Source organism: Psammomys obesus, unplaced genomic scaffold (assembly GCF_907164565.1).
Source record: "Psammomys obesus unplaced genomic scaffold, mPsaObe1.curated_primary_1811, whole genome shotgun sequence".
Classification (NCBI taxonomy): domain Eukaryota; kingdom Metazoa; phylum Chordata; class Mammalia; order Rodentia; family Muridae; genus Psammomys; species Psammomys obesus.
In genome coordinates this window covers 41843154-41855806 of record NW_026591086.1, presented here as the reverse complement: position 1 = coordinate 41855806, position 12653 = coordinate 41843154, and the positions used below count along the sequence as shown (strand labels likewise).

The following is a 12653-nucleotide window of genomic DNA, read 5'->3' as shown; positions in this document are numbered from 1 at the left end:
TTTTCTGTTATCAGTTGTTTGGAGCCAAGAGAGAGCATCAACTCTCATCACTGTTTGGATAGTGGTGACGACTTGGTTTTGTGTCAGATCAGAGAAAGCAAATGCAACATGATGGCGCAGGCTGCATAATCACATCCAAATGAAAAGCGAGAAAAGCATGCTTGTTTCAGAGCGAGAAGAGTCCTAGATTAACAATAAGAAAATTTTTAAAAGTCCCTATGGAAATTCGTTCTTAGGTCTGTATGAGTAGTCTCTACTCACCAGCACAAATTCTTAAGCCTTTTTCCTTCCAAGCACCTTTGTAGATCTCTGATAATCAAATGTGCTTTTTGAGAAGAATGGAGACACAAGAACTTGATGTAATCTCGGTCACAATACAGCCAGGCAGACACCATGGTAGGCAATTTACAATGTAAAAATGAATATGCAAAATTATGTATAGAAATGTGTTGGGGGAAAAGTATTGGGAAGGCCAGAAGTTTGTTATGAATTTCACATTATGCACCCAGCCCCTCGTATCTGCCCTCCATCCTTCCAATCTCCCCCACAAGAGAGAAAAAAAAATTTTTCTTGTGGGACCTGTACTGTCACAGTGTGTCCCACAGTATACCCTTTTGTCCACACTTCTTTGCTTGCTAATGTTTGTTGCAATGACTCTTTGGTCAGTTATAATGCTTCGGGCTTCTGCTTCTCTAGCAATACTGGAACCTCTGGGACTTCTCTCAGATATCCTGTCATTGCCCTGTGTCGTAAAGATTCTGTAATATTGAATCTGTATTACCAGCCCCTTCATGTACTCTAGTAGTTCATCAACAGCATAGATTTTGGGGTAGGCCAATTCAAAGCCCCGGATCTGGGCCTGAGAGCCCACCAGGTCTCGGCTCTCAAGCACTCAGGGCCAGCTAACCTGCAACCCTCACATCTACGACAAGCTCTACATGCTGCCCAGGTGAGATGCAGGGCCTGTTCTCCCAAGTGCTACAGCTGGTGAGGGGCAGGGACAGCTCTCCTGCCGTCATGAACCTAGGGCCAGCTCTCATGCCTTCCATAGCTAGCAGGTGGCTAGGTTGCCGAAGGTAAGGACCCCGCCACGATCCCACCATCCACCTGGCTGCTCACATCAGGCCATTCCTCACTACCCTGCAGTCCCCAGTGCCACTTCTCTTCATTGTGCTCTCAGCCTTCTGTTTCTCTTCCTTCTCCATTTCTCCATTCCCTACTTGCTCCTCTTGTCTGAGTGTCTGGTGTCATCTGAGGATTGGTCTCAGGAGTGCTATGTCCCAATTGTGGATTATGACACTGGCAGGGGTCCTCTCAGGTATAGCCTGTCCCCTCCAGGCCTGTGGGACACCAGATTGGTGGCCATCTCAGGCTAGCTACCTGTCCAGGTGGTATGGCACTGGCCTGGTAGTCATTTTGGGTCCCTCCTTGCCAGCCCAGCCCGAGTGGCTTCATGCATCTGTCTTGGGCTTTCTGGAACCCCACGCTCTGTTCTTCTAGTCTCTGGTTTGCTCCCTACCTGGCGAGTCCAGGTGGGCCCGTGGCACCGGACTGGTGGTCGAAACATTCAGGTGTTCACAGGTCAGAACACTGAGCATAGATATAACCACACGCATGTGACACAGCAGCCACACTTGCAAAGCCTCTAGGGGAAAGTTGTTTTGTTTTACTTTTTTGTTTGTTTGTTTAAGGGAGGACTTGGAAGGAGCATGAGGAGGTGAGACATATGATCAAAATATATTGTTTGGAAAAATGATTTTAAAAAGCACAAGAATAGAATATTTCATTTTCTTCCTTGGGAAAATATAAAAAAATTTTAATGTTCTACTTCCTTATTCTTCTTTAAAATATAATATTTTCACTAATTCTTAGATAATTTTATGTATGTAGGCAATGAATTTTAAACATATTCACATGCCAGCCTCCCTCTATCTCTTCCAGTATTTATTCCTACTACCCTCTTGAAGTGCCTCCTTCTTCTCTTGGAAATTGCTAAACCCTATAAGAACTCCATCAGTCATTAAAGGTACCTTATGTTCCTCTCTTTGGTGTTCATAATTATTCTATAGTTTTCTTAATTAAAACATAGAATTTATATCTACATATAGGCACTTTGTCAACAGTCAACATATACTGTCTATTTTTTATTAATCTGTGTATATTTTTCATCATATAGTAATGTAACTATTTACAGTTTTTACTAAATATTTCAATTTATGCCATGAACATGTGATTGGAATATATTAATTTTAATACAGTTGAAGAATAGGCACAGTAGTGATATATTTTATAAATAAACAGGCAATGTCTTAGTAACTTTTTTATATTGCCATGACAAAACACTATGGCCAAGCTAATAAATAAACATTTAATTTGTGACTTGCAGTTCCTGAGAATTACAGTTCTTGACCATCACGGTAAGGAGCATAGCAGCAGTCAGGCAGGCGCGGTGTGGACATGTGTCAGCTGACAAACAGGAGGGAGAAAGAGAGAATTAATGGCAGTGGTGTGGGTTTTGAAACGTTGGAGCTCACCACCAGTGACACACCCCTGACAACAGAGCTAGACACTCTTCCCAAATAGTTCTACTGACTGGGGACCACCTACGTGTTTAAATAAGCTGATGGAAGCCATTTTCAGTCAAAACACTGTGAGTACTAATGCCCAAAGACAGTTTGACTACCCAACATCCTACTGACTTACAGTCTATATAAATAAAACATACCTTTTCTAGCAATGTCCTACCATCAGAGGTCATATATAGTGAACTTTGTGATGCCCCCTATGTTAAAATTAAAATATAGACTCTGATCACACAAGAGAAATTAAATTAGAAGACCTTTTACTCAATTGGACAGAGAGGAGAACAATACTCATTTGAAGTAAGTATGACTTCACAATCAACCACAAAACATGCATGCATAATATTACACTTAACATTCAGAATTTTTGAGAAAGGCGAAGAACCCTAGTCAACCCATTTGGCTTCATTCAACATTTATAGGTTCATTATTGGTGCTGTGATTTAGTAGATAGGAGAAACTGAGTTTTCATCTCTGTATCTACAAACCATGCCACATGGTAAAATGTGGCACTTATATGTTTAAAATATTTTTCTCAAACTCTAAGCTCTCTCAAATGTTATTTTTCTTCCTACTCTATGGAGGATAGAATTATGTCCTCAGACTGTGTATACATTCTAAATAAACATGTCATATATGCCATGATAACTTTTAAAAGGTCTTTTTATTTTTATAGAAATTACCTCATTTCATAGTCCACAGTGGTCTGGAATTATACATGTTGCCCCAAATGCGCTGAAACTCATAAACTTTATGCCTAGTCTCTTGGATGCTAGAGTTATAGTGTGTCATGATACGCATCTTGCAAAAGGGGCATTCTACTGTGATTAACTGACTTGAATGGATTGTCTCAGATCACCTGTATAGTCTTCATCTATCATAACAGCCATTATAAAAAGCAGAGCTACTGCACTTAGAGGAGATGTGATAAGGAGAGGTCAGATTAAAATATTTAGAAAGTTCAGTGTTGCTGTAGTCAAAGATGGGGGAAGAAGGGCCATAAGCTGAGGGGTGCCCACAGTCACAATATGATAATAAAGAAAAAATATATAGATTGTTCATATAGCTTTTGAAAGGAATGTATCTATTAAAAACTCTGATATTTTTCACTCTAAGGTAAGAAACTTATGTTGTCATGAGATGTTTTATTTTTTTTTTGGTTTTTTTTTTTTGAGATATTTTATTTTTATAATAACAACAGAAAACTAATAAACCAATATCATTGGGAGTAACTAGAACTGGATGTAGTGGACTTTGCTGATGATATGTGAGAGAGTCGGGCTCCCCAAGCTTCTCCCCTTCTTCTGGTGGCCAAAGATGTAAACTGTAAGGCACTCTCAGTGTGTTGAGAGAGGAGTTGAAACGGGTCATCTCTCTTGTGTTCTTGTGGCAGTGGGTGATACAGGGCTTCTTAACTCTAAAAAGTCATGTGGACCTTTAAGTCTTTCACCTTGAGGCAAAATTGATTGTTGTACTAGGAAAAGCTCTTTGCAAAGTGGTCTTGAGAGTAATGTCAGCCACAACATCAAATGTGAAAGAGGCTGTCACTGTTAAAGTTGCAGGAGACAAACTGATTCTAAGGATGTTCTTTAGAGGACCCTCTAACCATATTCTTGATGTTACCACAGTTAGCAACATTCTTCAGAAGGAAGGTCAAGTCTCACAATGGACACATTGACAACAGCAACTTGAAAGATTATGCTCATGAGTTTCCCATTCAGCACTGAGATGACCTATTCTACAACCATGTCAACACTAGTGGATGCAGGCATGATGTTTGGGAAGCCTCATGGCTATTGCATCCTAGTTTGCTAGAGGGAGAGACCTCCCGTGGTCTTTTGGGTGGTGATAATGGCATTAATTGTGGTTATAAGTCTATACATCATTTCCAAGTTGTCCTGGATGACCTTGGCCAGGGAGACTATGAGCTTGAAAATATAGGAAGCTTTGCTGATGATCTGGAACGAGCTGTAATTTTCATATTTCACAACCACTACAAACCTGGTACAGCAGCAGAAAGACAAACATGATGACCCTTTTTGTAACACCTTTCAAATGCTCCTCTGCTTTGTGAAGACACTAATATATTCCATAAAACTCTTGGCTCCAGAATCATCCCAGCTGATGTTGACAGAATCTCCCTTCTGAAAGATGAAGATAGCTCTCCTGTTGATGTTGACCCCTCTGTCACTAGCCTTGACTGTGCCATGGAAGTTTCCCTGTGTAGAATCACACCAGAACATGTAGACCATTAGATTAAGGTAACTGAGGGCATCATTGATGGCAATGATATCCATTGGCAAGAGTTAAAGAAAATACTGGTGACCAAATCCATTCACTCCAAACTTTACCACTGTGTCTTAGGAACACAGTTGGCACTGAAAGAGAAGATTCAGCTGTCTCATAAATATGGAGGAGCAGAAGACCCAAACCAATCATCTTGAACACATATGGCATTTGCTTTATCTACCTTGACTTTCTTGATTGCTCTCCTGTCACCACCAGCTGGCTTCTTTACTCCTTCAGTCTCTGAACTGGTTAGTGTGCTAGCCACCAGTAATTTCATTGCTGGCAAATTCACATATGGCTTTTCAGAAGTTTTTCTATCTGAGCTCTCTAAAGCAGTGGCTCCTGTGGGTTGTGGGTCATGACCCCTTTAGGGGTTGAATGACTCTTTCACAAAGGTCACCTAAGACCACCAGGAAGCAAAGATATTTACATTATGATTCATAACAGTAGCAAAATTACAGTTAGGAAGTAGCAACGAAAATGATTTTGGGGGTGACCATAACATGAGAAACTGTTATTAAATGGTCACAGCATTAGGAAGGTTGAGAACCACTGCTCTAATATATTAGACAGAAAAATTCTCCTTACCCTTATTAATCACACATTCTATGTCCTTATTTATAAGAAATTGCCTCCTCATATTTGTTCTAGGAATTCGAATATGACTTCCAATGACCGCTTTTACCCTCTTAGTATTCAGACTTCTGGGAATGAGCTAGACCTAGTGATAAGCAAACTATGTCAAAGTGATAGTATTTACTTGTAAAATTAACTTACAAAAAAATCAGACACCTTCATCTTTTGCCCTCTTATTCTGTGGAAGCTCACTGCCTGTCATATGGGAAGTTCACTTGACAAAGAATTGGTAGGTCCTTCTAACAACACCTGAATGGAACTGGAACTCTTAAGGCCATAGCACTTGATAGGTTGAGATGGAAGGACTGTCATGAATCTAAGCCCAGCCTGGCATACATAGTGAGTTATAGATCAACATGGGTTAGAGTAAGACCCTGCATTAAAACCAAATCAAACCAATCACCACCACCACCAACAACAACAAATAATATGACTTCTGCCCAAATGCGAGTTCTTTAGGTTTGACCCTTTCTTTAGACATCAGTGTACAGCTCTGACCAATATCTGGTTGGTAGTCTTCCGAGGAATTGAGGCAAGGTGCACAGCTTTCTAACCCATAAAATACACGAAACTATGAATACCTGTTATTTAAGTCCATAGGTAGATCAAGAAATGTGTCTACATAAGGAAGCTAGATTACCAATTGTGCAGCCATATCTCACAGCTAGAAATTAACTGGAAGGTTGCTTGGCGCAAATCATATTCTTAAAGATTAAAACACAACTTAAGGACCAGAACAAGAGCCAAGATTTGGCTTTCTGTTAATGCATTAGGTCATTGCAATGTTTAATTTTGCCATCTTGACACAACTTAGAATCTTCTGGGAAGCGAATTTCAATGAGAGATTGTCTACATTGGTTAGCGGGTAGGCATATCTGTGTGGGATTGTGTTAATTATGCTAACTGACATGGGAAGACCAGCTCAATATCGACATACTGCTCCCTAAGCAGGGATCTTGAACTGTATAAGGGTGGCTAAATCAGGCTGAGCACAAGCAAGCAAGTAAGCATGTATGCGTTCATTTATCTCCGTCATTTTTTTCTGTCTCTCATTGCCTTTGGTTCACCTCATTCTTTATTTTATTTGGCATTTTATATATGACAACACACACACACACACACACACACATATATATATATATATGTATGTATATATGCATATATATGTGTGTATATGTATTTAGATCATATTTACTACACCATTCCTGGCTTCTCTCTTCAACTTCCCCTGAACTTCTGGATCTGGCTCCCACATTCTTTCCATCTTCCTCTCTTCTTCCTCTTCTCCCTTTCCTTTCTCTTTCATTTTTCTTTCTTCTCTACATAGTGGGCTGTTGAGTGGCTTGATCTTATGCAGGTCTTATGCACCAACCACAGATGTTATGAGTGTGTGAGTGCAATGGTGCCGGCATATCCAGAGAACAGTATTTTGCAGAATTTTCTATTACTTCTAGCAGTTCCCACCTTTCCGCTTCCTCTTTCCTGATGTTACCTGAGCTTTGAAGGAGTGGTGTGTGTGTGTGTGTGTGTGTGTGTGTGTGTGTGTGTGTGTCTGTAATATACATGTCCCATTTAGAGATGTGCATTCTCTCCCAATCACTTATTTCCCACCCTGACCAGTTGTGAATCTCTGTATTAACCACCAACCACTGCATAAAGTAGCACTTTCTTCCTTTCTTTCTGTTTTGCTTTATTTTGTTTTGTTTCACCTCTCACCCTCTCCCATCTCCCTACCACCTTGGACTTTGATCTCACCCCATCCTTTACTACAATTTTTTTTCTCACTTTTATATCTATTCATTTTGTTTTCTGAACCACTGAGTTAAACCAGAGCCATCTATATGACCACAGGTTTGGAGCCATTCATTAGTACAACTATGAGGTGCACACTGAAGACAAAGACTCTTTATCTCCCTGAGTCTATCAATAGGCAAAAGTTCATCAGTAAATTCCATGGTCCCTGAAGTTCCTTCTTCTTCCATGACTGATTTAAGGTAGGACCAATCCAGTGCTGGCCCAGCACAGGTAACTGAATTTTTGGGGGGTTAGTGATTGTCACCATTGTTTGGAGTCTAAAAAACATCAATTCACAACCCTTTATCCTACCACCTGCAGAGAATAATGTATCAACCAAGGACCATGCATAGAGAGGATCTAGACTCCCTGCTCAGATGTAGCCAATAGACAGCTTAGTCTCCATGTGGGTTCCTTAGTAGGGGGAGAAGAGACAGTCTCTGACATGAACTTGGTTGTCTGCTCCTTGATCACTTCTCCCTGGTGGGGCAACCTAGCCAGCCCACAGAGAAAGAGGATCCAAGCAGCCCTGATGAGACTTGATAGACTAGGGTCAGACAGTAGGGGAGGAGGACTTCCCCTATCAGTGGACTAGGGGAGGGGGATAGGGGAAGTAAAGGGAGGGAGGGAAGGACCAGGAGGAGATGAGAGTCAAGGCTATAATTGGCATATAATGTGAATAAATTGATAAAAGTAAAAAATATATTATAAATATAAAAAAGAAGAAAAAAGAATGAAATAGTCAACACAGGAGCATAAGAATAATGAATAAAGCAGAATAGCTTCTGTCTATAGTTTTAAACATAGAGATATAAAAGCAGTCTAATTCAGCAATTCAGAGTTCTCCAAAATGTTGAATAGTTGTTCAAAGTGCCTTTTGAAGGAGTAAGCCTCAATAAGACATTCATACCATACCATCTAATGATCACGTAACGTTCCAGAGAAGTGGGCATGAGTGCATAAAAATAAAGTACCATTTCTGATGAAGGATGAAACCAAAGGTTATCAAACGAAAAGCTCGTTGTATCATGTTTCCACAGGTTTCTTACTGTCGAATTTGGGGGAATGTCTTGAGACCCACAAAACAGTTCAGGCTACTGCCATCACTCTTGATGAACCACACGACTTTGATAGTAAACCCTCATTGCTGGAGATACCACATACGTTGTTCTCAGGACAAGGCCTTATAAAGCTGGTATATGACCCAAATGCTTCCTTCCTACTAGTTGATGTTCTTATTGTCAGACTGCTATTGTAGGCTGCAGGGGAAAAAAGCCACTAACAGTCTTACCTACATGTCGATTCTATAAGCTACAACGATGGCCAGTCTGGCAAGGTGCACCCATTGGTGAAAAAGTGGTAGGAATGCTACAGGGTAACCTAAAGATTTCTAGTTAGATTTAAAGCCTATGCCATAGTCAGTAACTCCTGCCTGACATTATGAATTTCGACAGGAAGCAATGGCTGGAAATGTAATAGCCTCTACTATTGTTTTGCTAAATGAATATTGTACCAAATTGTCTTATCAATACTTATCCTTGTACCCATCGGCTGGTATAGCCGTTCCTCATCAGAACAGCATCATTTTGAAGTGTTGTAACTAGCTCCTTCAAGTTCCTGCCGCCTTGGATTCCCCTCAACAAAGGACTGTAACCTGAAATTATGAGATAAAACAAACTCTTCGGAAGATTGCTTTGCATCAGGGTATTTTTTTTTCTTTTTTTATCACAGCAATGGAAATGAAACTAGAATGGTTATCTCATGCTCTCTCCGCAACTGAGATCTGTTGACTCCTCGTGTTCTACCACTGTAGACACTCAGTTCTGCTTTCACAGATCCTGCTTGTTCTTATGGGGTCTGTTTCTACAACTTTCCATGATCTCATGACCCCCACCAGCCACATTATTTCTATGTGTTTATCTGCATCTGCAGCCACATTAGTTTGCAAGGTCTGTCATATCAAAGTGCTATGAACTGGATTACACACAAAATTTACTTTGTTTCTGGATGCTAGGAGGGCAAAATCAAAGTGCCAGCACAGTTGATTTTTTTTTTCCTGACTGCTTCTAGGGAGGACCTGTTCCAAGCTTCTGTCTGGGAATCCTCTTCCAAGCTTTAGCATTCATGGCTTATAGGATCTGAACATCTATCCTAATCATAACATGATGGATCTGTGTTCAAAATTTTCACCAATCACTTTGGACTGGGGACTCTATCACAGCATGAGCTTTTCCTAACAATTAATTTAACTTCTTTAATTTAATTAATTTATTTATTTAATGCATGAAGAGAGAGAGAAAGAGAGAGAGTGAGTGAGCGAGAGAGAAGACATACACTCAGAGAGGTACAGAGAGAGACAGAGCAAATATGTCCATGGTGTGTGCCAAGACCGGCATGTGGAAGTCAGAGGGCAAGGTGTATGAATTACTCAGTCCTTCTACCACGTGAGCCTCAGGGAGCAAACTCAGATCATAAGTCTTGGTAGCAAGCACCTTTACCCACCATCAAACTGGCCTGAGATAATTGAATTTTTTTTTATAAAGGAACATTTTAGTTAATGGAAGTATAAACTATCAACATACAAATTTTGCAAAAACTCAACCCCATAACACCTGCCACCTATCCGTACACCCAGATATTTTGATTTTTTAAGAAAGGCCTACTGATTATTTGCTTTTTAAGTCTCATAGCAGAACTTCCTCTCAGAACTTGAACAGCCCATAAATTGTCTCTTCCTACACGAAAAAAATAGGTCTTTCCAGAACAGTCACTTATTTATCTGGATGAACCATCCAGGCTTGATTCTCTCTGCGCTGAGGCACAACCGCTTTGATGGGAGCTGTGGGAAAGACAAGCAGGAACTCAAGATCCCCCTTTAATTTAAAAAAGAAAAAGAAAAGAAAAAAATAATACCTCTATGTCAAAGGACAGTCGAAGTGTTGCATGAGGGTCTCTGTGAGTTCGAGGCCAGTCTGGTCTGTATAGTGTGTTCTGAACCAGCAAACACTACACAGGGAGAGGCTATTCCCCAAACCACAAACAGACCAAACAATACAAAAATCCTCTATACCATCCCATCCCATTTTGACCTCATTTCTCTGGTGCTCTATATTGAGCAGTTTTTTTTGTTTTTTTGTTTTTTGTTTTTTTTAATCTACTTGTTGCTAAATTCTTATTTCCCTAGTAATTTGACCTCATTTCTAGGATCCCTCCCTCCCCCAAAATGCTTGTTATTGGTGACTTTAGCCAAGCCTATGACTTCATTTCTTACTTTAGATTTCTAAGCTGTTTCACAGTCTAAGCCATGGTTGTTAGAATACTCAAATGTTTGTGTGGCTTCTGCAACTGATTTTTTTTTGTTGTTGTTCTGTTTGTTTGACTTTTTTTTTCTTTTCTTGTTGCTGTTGTTATTTTACAATTTATTCACTTTGTATCTCAATCATAGCCACCTCTCTCATCTCCTTCTGGTCTTACGCTGCCTCCCCTATCTTCCCCTATCTCTCTTTCCTAGTCCACTGATAGGGGAAGTCCTCCTCCCCTACTGTCTGACCCTAGCCCATCAGGTCCCATTAGGACTGCCTGGATCCTCTTTCTCTGTGGACTGGCTATATTGCCTCACCAGAGAGAAGTAATCAAGGAAGAGGCAACCAAGTTCATGTCAGAGACTGTCTCTTGTACCCTTACTAGGGAACCCACATGGAGACTGAGCTGCCTTTGAGCTACATCTGAGCAGTCAGTCTAGGTCCTCTCTATGCATGGTCTTTGGTTGATGCACCAGGCTCCTGCAACTAAATATTGCAGAGGTATTTCAGATGCTACAGGCCCAAACCAGAACTCACCAGCTCTCCTCCTGAGAACACATTTCTTTTCCTGCAGCCCGTCTGAGCATAGCCCTAGTTCTTCAAATAAGACTACTGAAGATCCCTTATTCTCACTAGTCACGTTCAGTTGGTTGCTGAGACCCATGGCTTCTCCATACAGATTTGTCTAATCTTTTTTTGCATAGTCACCCCTCTTTCTACCACATCCATTCAATCCTACTTACTTTCCCTCCTAGATGAGAGTAGCTGAGTGTGTTTTCTCTCAGAATGTCGGCAAGTCGGTAAGTAATGTCTTTCATTTCTTCCTTGAACAAGATGACTTAATGATAATTAACTCACTAGAAATAAATTTGAAGCATATGAGATACCATATCCGTAGGACTGTGCCAACTTTTCTAGCCCTTTATTTCCTGAGTGTATGAGACACTGGGAGTCATCAAAAGACCATATTAAATGGACTCTGTCATCATAATTGAGCCAGGCTTGTCCATCGCTTAAAAAACTTCTCCTGGAATTTAGACTTAGATCCACATTTACTTTCATTTCTGCTGAGCTCTTCATAGTCATATCATCAAAGTCCTTACTGTTTTCCATTCAGTTCACTGAGTTATTTCCCCTATTATAAACTAAATTGTCTTTTACTATGACCTCATAGCCTAGAGATATTCACAATAATCTGTTTCTAAATGAACTTATATATGACAATTGGATGCTGTGGTGCACAAAATACAGTTTTTGCCTTTAAGAAATCATATTTTTATAAGTAGTCATGACATTAAGTTAGCTGGCTGGTATTTGGGTAATACTAACAAAATACAAGGGTTAGAATGAAGAGAGAAGTATCTTGAAGGAACCTGAAAAGTTAGTGAAGATCAGATTTGTAGGCTTAGAATTTTCAACAAACCTACTTTATTTAGAGTCCTTAAACAACGCTTCTACTTCTTTTCCAACCAACAGATCAAAGTAGGAAAGAAAGAAGGTTATTGGGAAAAGGGGGTTGTAGACTTTTTAGAAGTGGTTCCTTGGGGTGAATTCACTCTTCATCGCTCAGATACCAGCAGTCCAGTCCAACACCAACACCCTCACCAACACTAATTGGTGCAATTCAGCAGCAACATTAAGGCTCCACTGAATTGAAGAGTCAGCAAAGGCCACAAGACTCAGTTGAATTGCCCCAGAAGTTCTCTGGAATATTTTTCTCTTCAAATTGAAGTGTTGAAGAAGGAAGAATGAAGACCAGCGAAGTGATGTCAATCCAAAAGCATTCTCTCACTCTCTGTGGGTTTCTAGATATCTCCTCTCCCCAAAGTCCACCCACAGAAGATTTCAGCTGGCCAAAGTCATGCCCCAAACACAAGACAGCTCTCAGCAAAACATCACATGACACAACTGAGTCTTCAGAGAAACCAGAAACTTCCACTTCACCGAGTCTTCATAGGGAGATCACAACAACATGCATTCAAAATATCACTCAGTACTCAAATCCTCTGGAGGCTGAGGTAGGAGGATCACACATTAGATAGAGAGCTTT

At 40.4% G+C, this 12653-nt stretch overlaps 1 pseudogene; it reads right to left on the bottom strand.

Moving 5' to 3' along the window:
* Positions 1 to 1556: 1556 nt before the first annotated feature.
* Positions 1557 to 1651, bottom strand: LOC129679083 (small nucleolar RNA SNORA17; annotated as a pseudogene).
* Positions 1652 to 12653: the final 11002 nt, after the last annotated feature.